Below are 18,346 nucleotides of genomic sequence, written 5' to 3' on the forward strand. Positions count from 1 at the left end.
AAGATATAAACAAGCATGTATTTGCTGGCTTTGTGTCAGTGCATGGGTGAACAATGCCTACGTGTTGCAGAAAAGCTAACGGTCCTTTCTATCACGTTCACATTTCATCTTTTAATAGCTCTGTTCTTTCCCTGTAATGTCATTAATGAGTAAGAGAAAAACAATGGGTGGGATTTAATTTCGGGGAACATGTGTCTGTTTATTGACACAAGTGAGACAGTTTCAAGCCAGCAGGATCAGCCCTGTTCCTATTTCTATGCACAATTGTATGCTACTGCATTTAGCTATATCAAAAGACAGAACATCAGATTTTTGCTTTTAGGTCTATTTTCTTGATACATGAAGCTTTTCCAAAGTATCTATAATAATTGCGTCGTGTTATACCGTGCATTCTTCTAAAACTTACAAACAAGTTTAATGCACAAGAGCATTCAGTATTTTCTCAAATAAATGCCTTTTTAGATTAAGTTCAAGGAAACTGAAAGCTCAGCACTTGCTTACAGAACGTTAATGACAGAAAATGATCAATTGGTATGTAGTACTGAGTTTCTATGGCTGCAATTTTCAAAAGGAGATCATGCTTCAATTACACTGTAATTTGCTTCGAATTCTTATTTAGAAAATTGTTTATTTCACAGTATTTATTTATTATTTGTATAAAATTCCTGGGCTCCATTATTTGATCACATTAAATTTGAGATTTTTGGGACACTGAAGCAAGTGAATAAAAAAAATCTCTCTTTTGATAACAATGATGACTTTAAAATGTAATAACCACAAGTTTCAAAGAACTGCAGAACATGAAAGCTTTGATTAAAGCTCGAAAACTTCCATCATTTCAAAATAGTAATATATAGTTTTTAAAGTTTGTCAATTCAGGATATATTTCATTTTATTAACAATTCTTAAGCATTTTATAATGGTACTTAGTAATTCTCATCCATGGTTGTAATCCATAAAGCTCAATTACCATCCCAGTGGACAAGTTTACAAATAAAGTTAAGTTAAGAACACATCTTCATAAGCAGCAGCCTATGGTAAAGGCCACCTGGCTCCCTGTGTAGATGTGCCTACCTCCCAGCCTGATGAACAAGGTTGAATCCCTGGTACCCATAAAATGGAGGAGACCTGACATCCACAAGCAGTCTTGATGTCTGCACATAAATCATAACACCTGCATGCCCCCTACAGAAAATAATAATAAAAAGAACAGTGATAGCAAAAACAACTGCTTGTTAATGAAATAATCTGAAAAAATTTATCTCAAAATTAAACTGGAAGCTCCTTAAAATGTAATCATCCATTCACAGACACAAGAATATACAATCTTGATTGTGGGACTGAATAGCCATATATCACCAGAATATGGAGTAGCTTGGAAATAAATTACACTAAGGAGGGATATGTGAGAAGACAAGCAGTTAAAGTTTGGACTAATAGTTCAAACTCCAGTCAGATGTGAAGACTGACTTTAGAATCCACTAGCACAGCTGGACCATAGTCTCTAAAAAATTTTTAGACATTTCTAAATAACTTTAAATGTATAAACCATTAAACACATAGAAAAAAATAGGTGTTTGAGGAGACAGGATTGATAATCATTCCAACCATTATATAGTATACATGTGTATCATTAATTACATGGTATCATATAGTCCAGAAATATATGTATGTAAATATGTCAATCTAATAGTATAAAAATTCAAGAAGAAACAGAAGTAGGACTATGGAACACAAGAAAGTAGTATCATATTTCCTTTGGAATGAAAGAAATATGGCCATAACTTGGCAGTAAATAAAGTAATATAAATCAAAAACACAGGCTAATGAAAAATAAAGCCCATTCATCAATTCAGTCCCTTGGAGGTGATGAACCAAAGGTCTCGAACACTTTAATGTCTCTTCTGTTGTCCTCTACTTTCCTAGTTCTCCTGGGTTCCTAAAATAATTTTTGGTTACATAGACTTATGATTTTCATAATTTATTTAAAATAATTTATTTATTTGTTTAATTTGTATACATGTATGTGGTCCTAAGTGCATACACTGTGAGCATACAGATATCCATACTCTGAAAGACCAGTGATTACACTCTTAACTGTTGATTCACCTCCAGCCTCTCAGTGATATTTTTTAAACATGATGTAGGTTTGTGTGTGTGTGTGTCTCTGTGTGTGTGTGTGTGTGTGTGTGACAGAGAGAGAGGGGGGGAAAGGAAGAGATTATTTGTGTGTTTGTGATATTTGTAAGTTTGTTGTGTGCTCATGTAGTTTGTAGTTAATAAACGTGTTTATGCCTGTGGAGGCCAATAAAGGACATTGGGTATCTTTCTTTAGTTTGGCTACCGTAATGACTTGAGACAAAGTCCCTGTGTATCGGAGGCCTGTAGTTGTTACTAAGCTCTGTGTCCAATGTGCTCCTGGGATGCCCCTGTCTCTGCTTCACAATGCATGTGTATACATGATTGCCAAGGACCAGCCTTATCTTGCAGAGGGATTCTGAGAGAAGGGGTGTTTGGGAGTTGTGAAATTATGACTGGAAGTTGAATTGGAGGGTACAAGCTTATGTTTGTCTTGTGTCAGCTTTCTCTGCACATTTCCAGACACTTCATAGAGATAGTTCAGCTCTTGAATAATAAGGCTCAGTCTTTTATTTACATAACAATTCAGTCAATTGCTCCAGGTATCCTTTAGATTAACCCAAAATCACCATTCCAAGACCCAGGTCCTGTCCTCAGTTTTAGAAAAAGATGGTAAGCACATTTATTTTTTAACCTTGCAAATGAATTCAGAGATCTGCCTGTGTTTGTAAGCACAAACAATTAGCCAGGTGGAGGTAGGGGAATGTCACTCTGAGATCACAATTCCTACCAAGCCTGGGCCTAATCTAGCTTTGTCCCAGGCTTACTTTGAACTCAGGAATCTTCCTGCCTTTGTATCTGTCTGACAAGTTGGCTAACAATGCAGCTGCCTCTGCTCTTCTAGGATCATGAAGCTACTTATACAATTGATATTGCATCTTTATAGTTTGAATAGTTGAGAAATTATATATTTTTGAACTCATGTTTTTAGAGTTCCTTCCCACAACATTAAGGGCTGTCCTGAAGGTCTCAGTGTTTATCATTTTTGCTAAGGACATAGACATACAATCACCTTCTGGACTTGGGCTGTCTTTGACTATCATGAAGTTATTAGCCTTGGCAAAGGACATCTGCCCCACCCCACCCCCACCACAGCCGGGAGAATATTTCATGAAGGAGGAACATGAAGTAAAATATATATTATTTTATACAAACAAGCCTCACACACAGCACTCATGGAGGCCCACAGCCTGCTGGCTTGGTTCCAGTAGCAGAACACCATGTCATTCCATTGTTTCCACGTGGCCAAGCAGGACTAGGCACAAGGTCAGATTCTCTGAGTTGACTTTGGTAAGACCCATAGTTTTATCAAATATGTATGAAAATATCACAACACACACACACACACACACACAAACACACATATAACCTAATTTCTTTAATCTTGAAATAAAACCAAATTATCTTAGTGAAGAATAGTTCATCTTTGACTTTGTGGGACTGAGGTAAAATAACATGTTTGCTCTTCATCTCCCTTTGAATTAATTTTGGTGATGAAGAAAAGGAGCAAATGTTTTTAAGTGTGTTTCAAATATTTCTACACCACAACTTTATCCACAGTGTCTTCACAAAAATCATTTTAGTGCATAGATAAAATCTTTTGAATATATTCAAATTACAAAATCAGCACATTTAGTACAAAAGATTATCATGCTGTTAAAATAGTAATTTCACAAAACTCAAGTACCTTTTTCAAGAGTTGTTAGTAATCTTACTTTTATTCTGTCCAGAACTTTTTCATCTTCTGAAGTCCTATGTCTCTTTATTAACATGAGATTGTAAGTAAGAATGGCAGTTGGAAGTTTACACCCATTTGATGTGAATCGGGGTGTAGATATCTTAATGCTGACAGATGCCCGATGTAGCTGTCTTCTGAGAGGCTCAGCCAGAGCCTGACAAAAACAGAGATGGATGCTCACAGCCAACCATTGGACTGAGCATTGTGTCCCCAATGGAGGAGTTAGAGAAAGGACTGAATGAGCTGAAGAGGTTTGCAACCTTATAGGAAGAACAACAACATGAACCAATCAGTTCCTCAAAGCTCCCGGTAACTAACCACCAACCAAAGAGTACACATGGAAGGACTGATGGCTCCAGTTGCATATGTAGCAGATGACTTTATCTGGCATCAATGGGAGGAGAGGCCCTTGGTCCTGTGAAGGCTTGATTCCCATGCCAGGGCGGGGAAGTGGGAAAGGGTGGGTGAATAGGGAAATACCCTCTTAAAAGCAGGGGGAGGAATGATGGGATAGGGGGTTTCTGAGGAGGAAACCCAGAAAGGGGATAACATTTGAAAAGTATATAAGGAAAATATCTAATAAAAAGTCAGTCATGCCCTTGGTCAGATGGACACAGAATTATTAGTATCAAAACTTCATTCATATTGATTGTCTTAGCATCTATATTTTGGTTCCCTCCCTGGCTTATCTTTCAACAACAGGTTCTAAGGTCGACATTGGCCCAAATCTCTGTTTTGTGCTCTAACTTGGCATAGCCCTGTATTTTGAACCATAGATTCAAACTTCTTCTGAGTAAGAGCAGAAGAACCAAATGATGGTATTTCCCACTTTTTGTGCGTACCTCAGGCACCACTCAGACTAACAAATCTAATGCTCTCAGGATCATCCCGACAGCTAGTGCATTTTACCTAAAGCTGTTTATTATGTTTTATAATTTATTGTTGATCTTTAGAGTCATATGACTGATTCTTTTTAATTAATTAATTAACTACATTTCAAATGCTATTGGCACTCTCAGTCCCCCTTGCAGATTTCCTCTCCCTATACCCTCTCTCTTTCCTGTCTGAGAGGGTGGCGCCCCTATTCTTGTATCTCTCACCTTGTAGATTAAGTCTTTGGAGGATTAGGTTCAAATAGCCTTCTTAACAAAAGGAATGTATAGATTCAATGCAATCTCCATCAAATACCAAAACGATTTTTCTTTCTTTTTTATTATTGTTTCATTTCTTTACATTCTAAATGTTGCCCCCACTTCTAGTTCCTCCTCTAAGAGTTATTCACATCATATCATTCCCCTTTGTCTCCTAGAGGATGATCTCTATACAAGCCCCCACCTTTCCACCTGCCCACCACCCTCACCCACCTACACCCATCTACACACATCCCGTTTCCCTGGGACATCAAGTTTCTACAGGGTTAGGCACATCCTCTCCTGCTGATGCCAGACCTGGCAGTCCCTCTATTGCATATATGCCTTGGGCCAGTGACCAGCCCATGTATGCTCTTTGGTTGATGACTTAGTTTCTGGGAGCTCCCAGCAGTCCAGATTAATTGATATTGTTGGTCTTCCTGTGATGTTGTCATACCCTTCAGCTCCTTCAATTCTTCCCTTAACTATTCCATAGGGGTCCCAAACAGTCCAATGATTGGATGTATCTGCATCTGTCTCAGTCAGCTGCTGTTAGAGTTTCTTAGGGGATAGCTATGCTAGGGACTAAATGGTATCAGTAATAGTGTCAGAGTTTGGCATCCTTCCATGAGATAAATCTGCATTTATGCAGGTTGTTGGATGGCCTTTTCTTCATTCTCTGCTCCATTTTTTGTCCCTGTATTTCTTTTACTCAGGAACAATTCTGGGTCAAATTTTTGAAGGTAGGTTGTTGACTCCCATCTCTGCACGGAGACAATGTTTATCTGTAGGAGGTAGTCTCTTCGGGTTCCATCTCCCCACTGTTGGGGATTTCAGTTAAGGTCATTCCTGTGGGTCCTTGGAACCTCTCACATTCCAGTTCTCTGGGACATTCTAGATGTTTACCCTGTCCCCTATCCCCTGTAGCTGCATATTTCCATTTATTCTCCTGACCTTTCTGGGCTTCTTTTCTCTCTCTCCCCCATATCTGATCCTGTTTCCTTTTTCCCTTCTCCTTCTCACTCCCACCCAGGTCCTTCACTCCCTCTGCTCCCATGATTGTTTTGCTTCTCCTTCTAAGAGGGATTAACATATCCTCACTTGGGCCTTTCTTCCTGTTAGACTTCTTATGGTTTATGGGTTGTATCATGGGTATTCTATACTTTTTGGCTAATATCCATTGATCAGCAAATATATACCATGTATTTCCAGGTCTGCGTTACCTCATCCATGATAATATTTTCTAGTTGTATCCATTTGCCTGCAAAATTCATGACATTCTCATTTTTAATAGCCAAACAGCATTCCATTGTGTAAATAAACCACATTTTCTGTATCCATTCTTAGGTTGAGTGACATCTGATTTTTTTCCAGCTTATGGCTAATATAAAGAATGCTGGTATGAATATAGTGGAACACATGTCTTTGTGGTATGGAGAAGCATCTTTTCGGTATATGCCTAGAAGGAGCATAGCTGTGTCTTCAGATAGAACTATTTCCAATTTTCTAAAGAACCACTAGATTGTGTTTCAGAGTGGTTGTACCAGTTAGCAATCCCAACAGTAATAGAGGAGTGTTCCTCTTTGTCCACTTTCTTGCCAGCATGTGTTGTCTATTTGCAGATGGTACAATAGTATACATAAGGGACTCACAAAATTCTTTCTGACAACTCCTACAGCTGATAAACAATTTCAGTAAGTGACTGGATGTAAAATTAACTCAAAAAATCAATAGCCTGCTTTTACACAAATGATAAATGGGCTGAGAAAGAAATTAGAGCAACAACTCCCTTCACAATAGCAACAAATATTATAAAATATCTTGGTGTATGTAACTCTTACCAAGCAAGTGAAAGATTTGTATGACAAGGACTTCAAATCCCTGAAGAAAGAAATCCAACAAGATCTCAGAAGATGGAAAGATCTCCCATGATCATAGATTGGTAGGATTAACATAGTGAAAATGGTCATCTTACCAAAAGAAATCTATAGATTTGATGCAATTCCCATCAAAATTCCAATACAATTCTTTATAGATCTGGAAAGAGCAATTCTCAACTTCATATGGAGAAACAAAAACCCAGGATAGCCAAAACAATTCTCAACAATAAAAGAACTTCTGGGGGAGTCACTATTCCTGACCTTTAGCTGTACTACAGAGTAACAGTGACAAAAAAACACAGGGATTGGTAAAGAGACAGAAAGGTACATCAGTTGAATAGAATAGAAGACACAGAAATAAATCCACACACCTATGGGCACTTGCACTGACAAAAATGCCAGTGATACAGTGGGAAAAAAACCATCTTCAACAAATGGTATAGATCTTACTGGTGGTCTGCTTGGAGAAGAACGCAAATTGACCCATATCTCTCACCATGTACAAAGCTCAAGTCTGAGTGGATCAAGGATCTCCACATAAAACCAGATACACTGAATCTAATGAAAGAGAAAGTGGTAAACAGCCTTGAACATGTTGGCATAGGAGAAAACTTCTTGATTAGAACACTTATGTCTCAGGCTCTAAGATCAACAATTGATAAATTAGACCTCATGAAACTTAAAAGTTTCTTTAAGGCAAAGGACACTATCAATAGGACAAAACAGCAACCTGTGTCTTGTGAAAATATAGTCAGTCACCATACATCCAACACAGGGCTGATATCCAATGTGTATAAAGAACTCAAAAAGTTAGACTCCAAAAAACCCAAATGATGGAATAAAAAAATATGTTACAGAACTAAATGGAGAAATCTCAAATGTCTGAGAAGCACTTAAAGAAATGTTCAGCATCGTTAGTTATCATGGAAATTCAGATTAAAACAACACTTAGAGTCCACCTTATACTAATCAGAATGGCTAAGATAAAAAACTCAAGGGACAGCACATACTAGTGAGAATGTAGAGAAAGAGGAAGACTCTTCCGTTGCTTGTGACTGCAAACTTGTTCAACCACTCTAGAAATCTATCTGGAGATTCTTCACAAAATTGAAAATAGCTCTACCTTATGACCCAGCTATACTACTCCTGGGCATATACCCAAAAGATGCTCTACCATATTACAAGAACACATGCTCCACTATGTTCATAGCTTCTTTATTCAAAATATGACTAGTTTTTATGCTATATCTATAGGATTTTCAAGTCTTTTGTCGGTAAATTTGACAACATGCTCTTCATGCTCTTTATAAACAAAAACTCAATTTTCTTTTTTCCTTTTTCTTTTACACAGCTGATCCAAATGCTTCAGTCTTAACCAAGAAATCACATTCAAACTTCCTGATAGTAGATGACGTCATCTTATCTTTTCATAAGTCCTTAATTATTAACAGTCCTCGAGCCACTGAGGATGTCATCCTCAGAGACACCTGTGACAATGTGATAATTGGTTGAGTTGAAGAATGACAAACAGAAACAATCTGAACTCCTAAAGATAATCCACTGAGGGTGTCTCACCAAGTAGTATTGAGAAATTCTAGGAAGTGAAACTCAAAATGCTCATAGCCAAAATTTTACAGCCAATAACCCCTGCGTCTCAGGCAATGGAAACCCAATAACTGAAGGTTTAAATCCCTTTTAGATCTAAATTAAATTCCATAGTCTTGAAAAGTCATTTTTAATGTTTCTTAAAATATCTAATATGCTAAAATGGGATATTAAATTATGTATAATATCAGTTTATTAAATTTATAGCGATTGAAACAAGGATGATTGTCATGAATGGCTACTAAGGATAACTCCAGATTTAATTGAATAATACATTGAATCTTTGAATTCAACCAATTAGTTAACTTCCAAGCCTTTTTTGCATTTGTTTTATTCCTAATTATAATTTAGCAAATAGAAAATAAATTCTGACATGACATTCAGCATGCCCTGCCCTTTACCTTTAGGGAATGGGCTATTTATATTCTTCCAGAATAAAATGTCCTTGATGAATGAACCAGTTAAGATTGGCAATCTTTGTTTAACCAAAATAATTAAAAATGATGAGGAACACTACCCAGTCAAACCTGTGTTTGAATATTTGAGTCATCTCATTCATATTTCCTATATTAGCATTCTTTTAATAGTATCTGTCTAGTCATGCATAGTTCTTCTTCCTCTGGCATCTAGTATAAAAGACTAGAACTCTTCCCTAGGCTCCCCTGTGGGAAAGTAAAATTGGAAGGAACAGCTTCTGTGGAGTGGTAAAGCTCTACTGCACCAGTCTCTACAGCCTCGAGTGAGTACATCTAATGGCCCGTTTACCTTCCTTTCAAAGCTTTGATCAGGTCTATGAACAAATCCATACAGAAAAGAGCAGGAGGGGAAATTCAGGGGACCATAGGTACATAATACAGAGTCAGAGAGATCCTGGAAGAGGTAGACTTAGGTAGCTTTTAGGAACTAACAGTCATTTTAGATTGAAAGCCACACGCTGACCATCATTTCTCACATATATCTCCCTTCCCCAATATGCAAAAGCATTAAAAAAAAGTATGGAGGCATATGTCTTTTTCAATTAAGATATGGTGACATACAAATGAGCTCTGTGTTTATAAGTGAAGCAGTTAATATTGTGGAGTGCATGAATATCAAGTACTATCTGTTATAAACCCTACACACTTGTGAGTAAAAGCTAAAACTCTGATGGGGACATTGAGAGAGGGTGAGAAAGAGGCATGTTTTTATAGAGGAAGTGAAACTCTAAGTGAGTCATTGAGGGCCAGATTTCTAGGAGGAACAATGAGTCAGAGTTTAAGAATTTGGGTGCCAGGACTTGACTCCAAAGAGACAGAAGTCATCTGAAGGTTGAAGGATGCCAATATGCAATAAAATGGTCACTGTGGAGTAGAGGAAGAATGGGACTAAAGAATATGGGTTAGCTTTTCCAACAATTCATTCAGGATCTTTAAATGTGGAATATGGGATGACAGCAGTGTCTCTAAGAGGTAGAATCTTATGATGAGTATTAAGGATACTGTGCTCTGGACCTGATGTGGGAAGTTGGACATCATTCATCACAATGAGAAACTGGAAAAGGCATATACTCTGAACCTACATGGATCTATCCTGGGACTGGTCTTCAGAGGACATTCTCCTCTCCTTCAAAAGATTTGCTTTTAATGTCTAAAAACTATACATAAAATTATATACACTGAATTATACCATAGTGAATTTTCCTTTGTAATAACTCCAAATTAACTGCAGTTCAGAATACACAACATTTAAGGTTTGTAAATACAATCTATGTACTTAAATTGCTATTTGGGAATTGCTTTATCTGACTTAAAAATTGGTTCAAATGACATAGAAATACAGACTATTTCCTTTAGGAAATGATTTTGTTTGAAATGGGTAGCTTTACAAAGAGTAAAAACTGTAATAGTGGTGATGTGCTTCCACTGATTAACCCCCCAAGACACCTTGTCAGTGGAAAGGCTGCTGAGAAAATAATCTACTGACTTTGAAGTTGACTTAGTAATTAACCTCCTGGTAGTTTTTTCCTAAGCTACTGTAGAAGTCTTAACAGAAGAACAGTAACTTAATTCCACAAACAAAAATTAAATAGGCTTTGGAAAAAGATCCTTTGCAATAGGACAGTTAATATTCCACAGGAACTAAATGTACCTATTAGAAGTAACATGTACTGTAATTATTTCTCTACATTCTTATGCCATATCTTAAGAGGTTTCTTAGTGAAAAGGATTAGAAAATATTGATATTGTATTCCACTGAACATAGTTCTAAAGATAGGCATAGTTGGAAGGAAAATATGAATGGTTTTGTTGATTTCTTTACTAGGCAAAATGCAACGTAATGAGTATTCCATTACAAAATTGTTTCCAAACAGTACAGATATCTGTGTACTGTGTAACAAATAATCAAACCTATTATAATGGTATATGGAATACTTTATTAAAAAAGCTCTTTTGAAGAAAACATTTTACTTGGCAAAACATTCTGGAATTGTTACTCGAAAAGGAAGTAAAATGAAGTTAAACACTGAACAAACATCACCAAATTGAAATATAAAAAATGGCTAATAGTAAGTGAAAAATTCAATGTAAGGCAAAATATACCCTGCTTTTTAAATTCTTAGTCAGGAAGGCTCCATAGGTTACTACAACCACATAAACTTGGCACTGTTCTTACTCACCCAACAAAACTACATGGCAAAACCACATGCTATTATGCTACAAGTTTGTCTTGTCAAGTATTCTCTTGTTCTAAAGAGATACCATGGCCATGACAATTTTTATAAAAGAAAGCATGTAATTGGAGCTTGATTAGCAGTTTCAGAAGTTTTGTTCATTATAATTATGGCAGGAAGAATGGTGGCATGCAGGCAGGCAGTCAAGTTGCTAAACAAGTAGCTGAGAGTTCTTACATTTAGATCTTAAGATAACAAGAAAAGAAACAGTGAGCATGGGTTCGGTTTATTAAATTTCAAAGCCCACTCCCAATGGAACATTTTCTCCAATGAGGTCTCACCTACTCCAAAAACCAAACTATGCCTCTTACTCCTTGTCAAAGAGTGCTAATCACTGATGACTAAGTATTCAAATATATGAATCTTTGGGAAACATTCTTATTCAAATCAGCAAATTCTAGTGCTGCAATTTCCATAGGCCTATAACCACATTATAGTGCAAAAATATATTCTGCCACACTTCAAAATTCCCCATAGTCTATCTTAGTCTCAGTAATTTTTTTTTGTTGTTGTTTATTTTGAGACAGGGTTTCCCTGTGTAGCCCTGGCTGTCCTGGAACTCACTCCGTAGACCAGGCTGGCCTCGAACTCAGAAATCTGCCTGCCTCTGCCTCCCAAGTGCTAGGATTAAAGGTATGCTCCACCACCACCCGACGTCTCAGTATTTTTTAAAAGTCCGAGAATCAACATTTTTGAGACTCAGAAATACTTTTAATACTACCCCTATATAAAATCAAAATAAAAAAAACCCATGTCACATATTTCAAATATACAATGGCATAGAGTATGCATTACCATTACAAAATGGAAGGAAAGAAGCAAATTGGGAAAATACTGGACCAAAACAAGACCTAAAGACAGCAGGGTGAAATCAAAATTCTGTATCTTTTTAATACCAGAGCATTCTTCAGATCTACAACTCCTTTCAGCTTTGTTGCCTGGAACAAACTTCTCTCTCTTGGTCTGGTTCCACATTTTGTTAGCAGCTTTTCTTGGCAGGAATCCCTTGAGTCTACCATCTCTGACATCTTGAGAAGACCAATTTTATTCCAGCAACATGGCTTCTATGGCGAGGGATCACCTTCAAAGACATTATAAATCCATGTGACATGGCTGGAGTGCTATTGCTCCCTATGACCAGAGTATAGTCAAGCCCTTACTCTACACCTTAAATCCCAAACAATATAGGTAAAGTTAGTTTGGTGAAAGAAAGCAGGCATATTTGAAAGTGACTTCTAATTGAGGGGCACACAAAGTGGAGAAAGATTTGACAGAGTGAGACAAGAGAGAAAGGAGGGAGTTTTAAAGGGATGGTTTTAAAGAGACAGGCTGTAGACAAAGACAGAATGAGCCAGAAAATGAGAAGGAGCGAGAAGATTAGAACAAATAGCTAGAGTTAGATTGAGGCCAAGCAAAACAATCCAGTAAGAAGCTGAGACACTACATTAAATCAGTGAGTTTGGAGAGGACATTGACATTGAACATCTGAAAGTTTAGCTGGGTGGAGGTCTTGTCCTGAGGTCACCACTTCATTTATTCCATTTACCAGGAGTCTTTTCAGCTTTTTCTTCTTGAACACAGGACTTAGCTCCATTACATTTCTTTCCTTCTCACACGGTATATTTTGTATTGCTTATCACTCAGCTTCTTCATCTTTACTATAGATCTGAAGAAGAGTGCCAGTAAAAACCAAGCCAGTAATAACAGACTTAATATTAAGCTATCTTGAAGTTTCTTCTTCCAAAATTGTTAATCCAAAACTCTAAAATTTAGCCTCACTGATATTTGTTTGGACAAGGGTACGAAGCAGTCACATTCTTTGCTAAAATAAGAAGACTTGTTTTGAGTTCACTTACTAATATTCTTTTCCTCTGAAACACCTTAAGCTTGGCCATGACAATTGACATTGCTCTCAGTACCAGTCTCTTCCACACTCCTAGTGTGGGTCATGAGGTCCCACTTAAAATGTTCAACTGCTTTCTTAATCCAAAATTCCACAGTCTACATTCTGTTTAAAGGAAGTATAATTAGGCCTATTACAGAAATACCCTGCTCCCTGGTAGAGACTTCTGTATTAGTCAGAGTTCTATTGTGTATATAAATACCATGACCAAGTCAACTCATAAAAGAAAGCATTTAATTTATTGGGATTACTCTCTAATGACTAAAACATTCAAATATATAAGTTTATTGGAGTCATTATTATTCAAACTGCCCCAAGACCATAGAGAAATTGATTACACCTGTGCAGAAATCTCTCCTGACTGACTTATTTTTGTAATATGGAAGGTGCTACAGGGAGTTACAGAAAAAGACATCAATGGAATTAACCAGTGCTGAGTCCTGAATACTGCAATACCAAACTGACAAGTAAAATATCCTTATTAGTGCTATAGTGGTGTGAATCTTCTAAAAGTCTTCAGTACTTTCTGTTTGATTAGAGTCCTATTCGAAAATAGGATATTTTCTGCAGGTTACTATACTTCCTATCAAAATCCCATGGATAAGGAGGTCATAGCCATAGAACCTGTTATTGTCATTTTTCTAAATGATTTTTCTGATTGCCTCTAAATATGGGTGTTTGGACCTATAGATTTGTGTTCTTCTCAGTCTTGATTAGATAAGTTTATTTTGTGATAGGCATTACTAAATTCTGATAAATGTAACTTGTCATAATGCTGAGAATAAGAGACTAAATGATGATTATCGAATAGGAAAACTGTGGACAACACTGTATATTAATTGCATTATCACTACGACTTGAGGAGCATTGCAGAAAACAAGGAAGAAAGAATTGAAGAGATGAATGATGTGGAAGACAGCTGTGAGCTGATGTATTCTAGGCATTGCACAGCCTTGACCTTTATCAACTCCTATAAGCAATCAAGACTACAAAATTTATTGCATTGATAGGGTTATTAACATCTAAGTCTCACCCAATACTGAGAGGTTATTGTCAATGTACAGTGTAGGAGGAGCTAGGGTGGGAGGAGTAAGGAGAGGAAGAGAAAAAGGAAGAGGAGGAGCTAGAGAGAGCAGAGATGCAGGAGCAATGGAGAGCCAGGCAAGTATACAAAGCAGTCACGGGTAATAATTTATATTTAGGTTAGCTAATTGGGAAACAACTCTCTTTGTATGGGCATATTGTTATTGAGCTTTACCAAACATATAAAACCTTTGATTAATCTTTAAGCATTAGAGTCTCATTTTATTACCGGGCCCATGTAGATGGCGGGATGGTCTGAGCAATGCCCAGCCTGACAGAGACAGCGTGGAAGATTGGCAGAGCCATCTCCACACTGACGTCTTATGGGTGGCAGGGCTGGTGTTTCTGGCTGGCTGTTTCTAGTTGCACACATGGCCTCTGGCCACAGAACATGGCAGTTGAGTTAGGCAGAGCCACTGTAGCTTAGATAGTCGGCTTGACCAGTGGCTGATTTTTAAATAATTACATCAACAGTATAGTGTATAGTTGAGAGTTGAGGGAGAATCCTTTATTTCTCATAATGGGGCCATTGTTAGCATTTTATACCTCAGTGGAGGGTCCCACACCTATATAACACTGCCTGTACTTTATGGGTTGTCAAAAATGTCATAAATTTGCTGGAAGGCATGTTAGGAGCAACATAAGGTATCTTAATTACTCTTCTATTACTGTAAGATATATCTAGAGCCAGACATCATATGGAAGGAAGAGGTTATTAGAACCTTCTTTACAATTTTAAAATCTTATGTGATCAACATTTTTGGAAGAAAGCAAGCAAGCCTACAGCTTTGATGTTGGAGCAGTAACTGAAAGCTTCTATCTGATCCACAAGCAGGAGTTAGAGAAAATAAGGCAAGTGGAAATTGCATACGTTTTGAAACCTCAAACCCTGTGTGCAGTGACACACTTCCTCCAAGTAGACCCTAAGTCTGAGTCATTTCCACAGTTCCACCAACTGGAAATCAAGTATTCAGACATATAAGTCTTGGGGAGAATATGAATTCATGGCAGTGTCACAACTGTTAATTAAAAAAAGTGTTTAAAGCTATAATTCATGTATACACTATCTTTAGGCATTAATCGTAATAGCTCTACTTATTTACAGCACTTTCCCACATGTTATATTATTTAGAAAGTTTTGCACATCTAAGTTTAGAAGAGTGAATCTAGATTTTACAAAAACTAGAATAGGTTAACATTCTTAATTCAAGACCTTTAGACTAGAACTGTCAGAAAAAATAGCAAAAATATAAAAGATGCAGGATAAAGAAAGACTTTGAGAGTAAGACTTAATCTATTTAAAAAATAATACATATGGCTGACAAATAACATTTTCATAAAATTAAACAAATCTTTGGCAAATTAAATATAGATATCATTTACTAACACTACATCATATAGATTGAAAGCTAGATTTTTGTTAACCAACATCTGAGAAGATATGAATACACAATTTACCGAGAATAAGAGAAATGATAAACTATGAAATAAAACTGGAATTGATAAATAGGCTAATGAAATTTTGGTATCTATCAAATGATGAAATATAAGTTTCCAGTAAGCATGAAACAATGTTCAACCTCACTAGGCATAATAGAAATGTGAATTATATCTATATTAAAATTTCTTCTCATAATAGAATGACTGTATGAAGCCAGGTAACAAATATTGATGTATGGATGTATAATAGAGTTATCCATTTTACACTACTGGCAGAAATAAAGACTACTTTTGCTATTATTAAACCCATTATAAATCTCTCTCTAAAACTAAAAGTAGATCTACTATGAAGTTGTACCTTGTTATTAAGGTTGTAGTCTACCATGTTCAGCTAAATCCTTTGAGCTCAGAACAAAATCGTGGACTACTTTTCTTAATGAAGCTTTCTTTTCTCTGTCTGATCTGGGTAACCCAATGTCCAATTTTCTACCTTAGGATTGTCACAAAGTCCTTGGCAAACCTCCTAGTTCAACTTCCTCTTTCCTTGTAAGAACCCACCCAGCAAGTACCCAAAGTTCTTGGGAGACTTCTCTATGCAAATGAAGTATTCAGAGTAATTTAAACTGGAGTCAATGAAACAGCCCATCAAGAATACTATATATATGTATATATATATATACCTTTTCCACTCCAATAAAATATATGCCTAAAAGCCCACTCCAAATAAAGGTATGCATGTAGGCTAATATCATCTAAGAGTTCTGTTTCATTAAAATCCTTGGAGAAGGCCTTATGCCCCAAGGCACACACCCTCAGATAGACCAGGGTCCAGCAGATCCCTTCAGTTCCAGACTCCATTTCATCCTTCCAGCTTGGTAGCAGCAGCGTGTGGACAGACTGAGCAGGAGGAAACAGAGAGTGTGAGATCACACCTGGTCTCCATAGCATATACCACACCATATGACCCATCTATACTACTCCCGGGTGTTTACCAAAAAAAAAAATTGCAAATAACATGATAACACCATATTTCAAATCAATGTTTATTGCAGCATTATTTGCAAAAATTAAGTTGTGGGAAAAATTAAATATCCAACATCACTGTAATGGGCTGGAGAAATGAGATATATACAGAGAATTAAGTAGTTTAGGCATAATGAAGGGAGTTTGATAAGTTGCAGGATAATATATGATAATGGAAATAATCACACTAAGCCAGTTATGCCTGTCTCCAAACCATAAATATTATATGCTTTCTTTTAATTTTGTTTTCTTATTATATTATAAGATAAATCATATATGACACAAATGACATGAAATCAGTATCAAAAAAGTGTCGCAGAACAAGGGGTCTAGAGAAAGGGGTCTGCATGGGAGTTTAGGAAGTTATGAGGAAATATGCTCAAGTATAATACACTGTTGTTGGAAAATAACGTATAATAGAGCACCATGTACCACAAACATAGTGAAAGTATTTAAATACTCTTTCAAACATAAGCCAAAGTTTCCGTAAGTAGTGTGGGATGACACGTTTAATATAGCACGAAAAGCAAAAGAAAATTTGAGATGTTTATGACAAATTTGGGTTGCTTTGTGTCTGCACTTTGTAACATAATATCTTGCTGTTTGGCAAATATTTAAAATTTCATTGAGTAAATCTTATTCTTTCTGTTTTAATAGTACCTTAGAGCTCTGTATCATGTGGAAGTTTCACCACTCTCAGGACCTTTTTATTTTACCAATTTTGTGTTAATTTTATGTAAATTTTAAGTTTAACCAATTTAGTGTTAAATATCTTTTCTGTCAGTTTCTGAAAAACACTGTCCCATTATTTATTGTGACATGTAGGTTTCAATTTTCCAGAATTCCCAACATTTGTTTCACATATAGTCTTCTAAGAAAGGTTAATTTCTAAAGTATATCTGTTCTGCTTATTGTTAACTAATATTTTTACTATTGTGTAGAGGAATGTTTCATCTAGAAACAGGGCTGCTATGACAAGAGATCATATCCAAATACCTAGGTCTTTGTGATTCAGCTGGAGTATAGACATACCACATGCTTTTAGTCCCTCCCATTAGAATACAGACACACCCTTAATGTACAGTATTAAGGTAAAATTTGTAGATGGAAGCAGCCATGATTGAAAGTGATATTGAGAGGCAGACACAGTAATGGATCAGAGAAAGATTTGACAGAATGAGTAAGAAATATGATAAGTTCATCTGTCAGACGAACAGCACAGGAAAGAGAATCTGTCTGAGAGCACTGCAGGGAGAGAAGTCAGGCAGTTGGGAGTCATTTGTGAGTCTGCGCAGTGAATGCAGTGGCGTTGAGTCTGGTCTCAAGTTCATGCAGTTCATGCAAGTCCCAGAGGCATCTGAAGCCAGAAAATAAGAAGACAGAAGATTAGAACAAATTGCCAGAGTTAGTTTAAGGCCAAGCAGAGCAATTTGTTGAGAAGCTGAGAACAGCCAGATTAAATCAGTCAGCTTGGAGAAGAGATTGAGCCAGAGCAACTGAGTTGAACAAGACCTCCAGAGTTCAGAAAGTACTAGGAAGAGTGGTGAGCTTATCAGCAGTAAGCTTCTGATATAATGACATCAGAGGAATAAAATTTACAGCACTGTTTTGTCACAGTCCATTTACCTACTGATAATTTCCTTGTTGTGTCTCTTGGTAGAGAACACAAACTAAGCAACAGTAGGTTTCATATGC

This window comes from Grammomys surdaster, unplaced genomic scaffold (assembly GCF_004785775.1).
Source record: "Grammomys surdaster isolate TR1022 unplaced genomic scaffold, NIH_TR_1.0 65, whole genome shotgun sequence".
Classification (NCBI taxonomy): Eukaryota; Metazoa; Chordata; class Mammalia; order Rodentia; family Muridae; genus Grammomys; species Grammomys surdaster.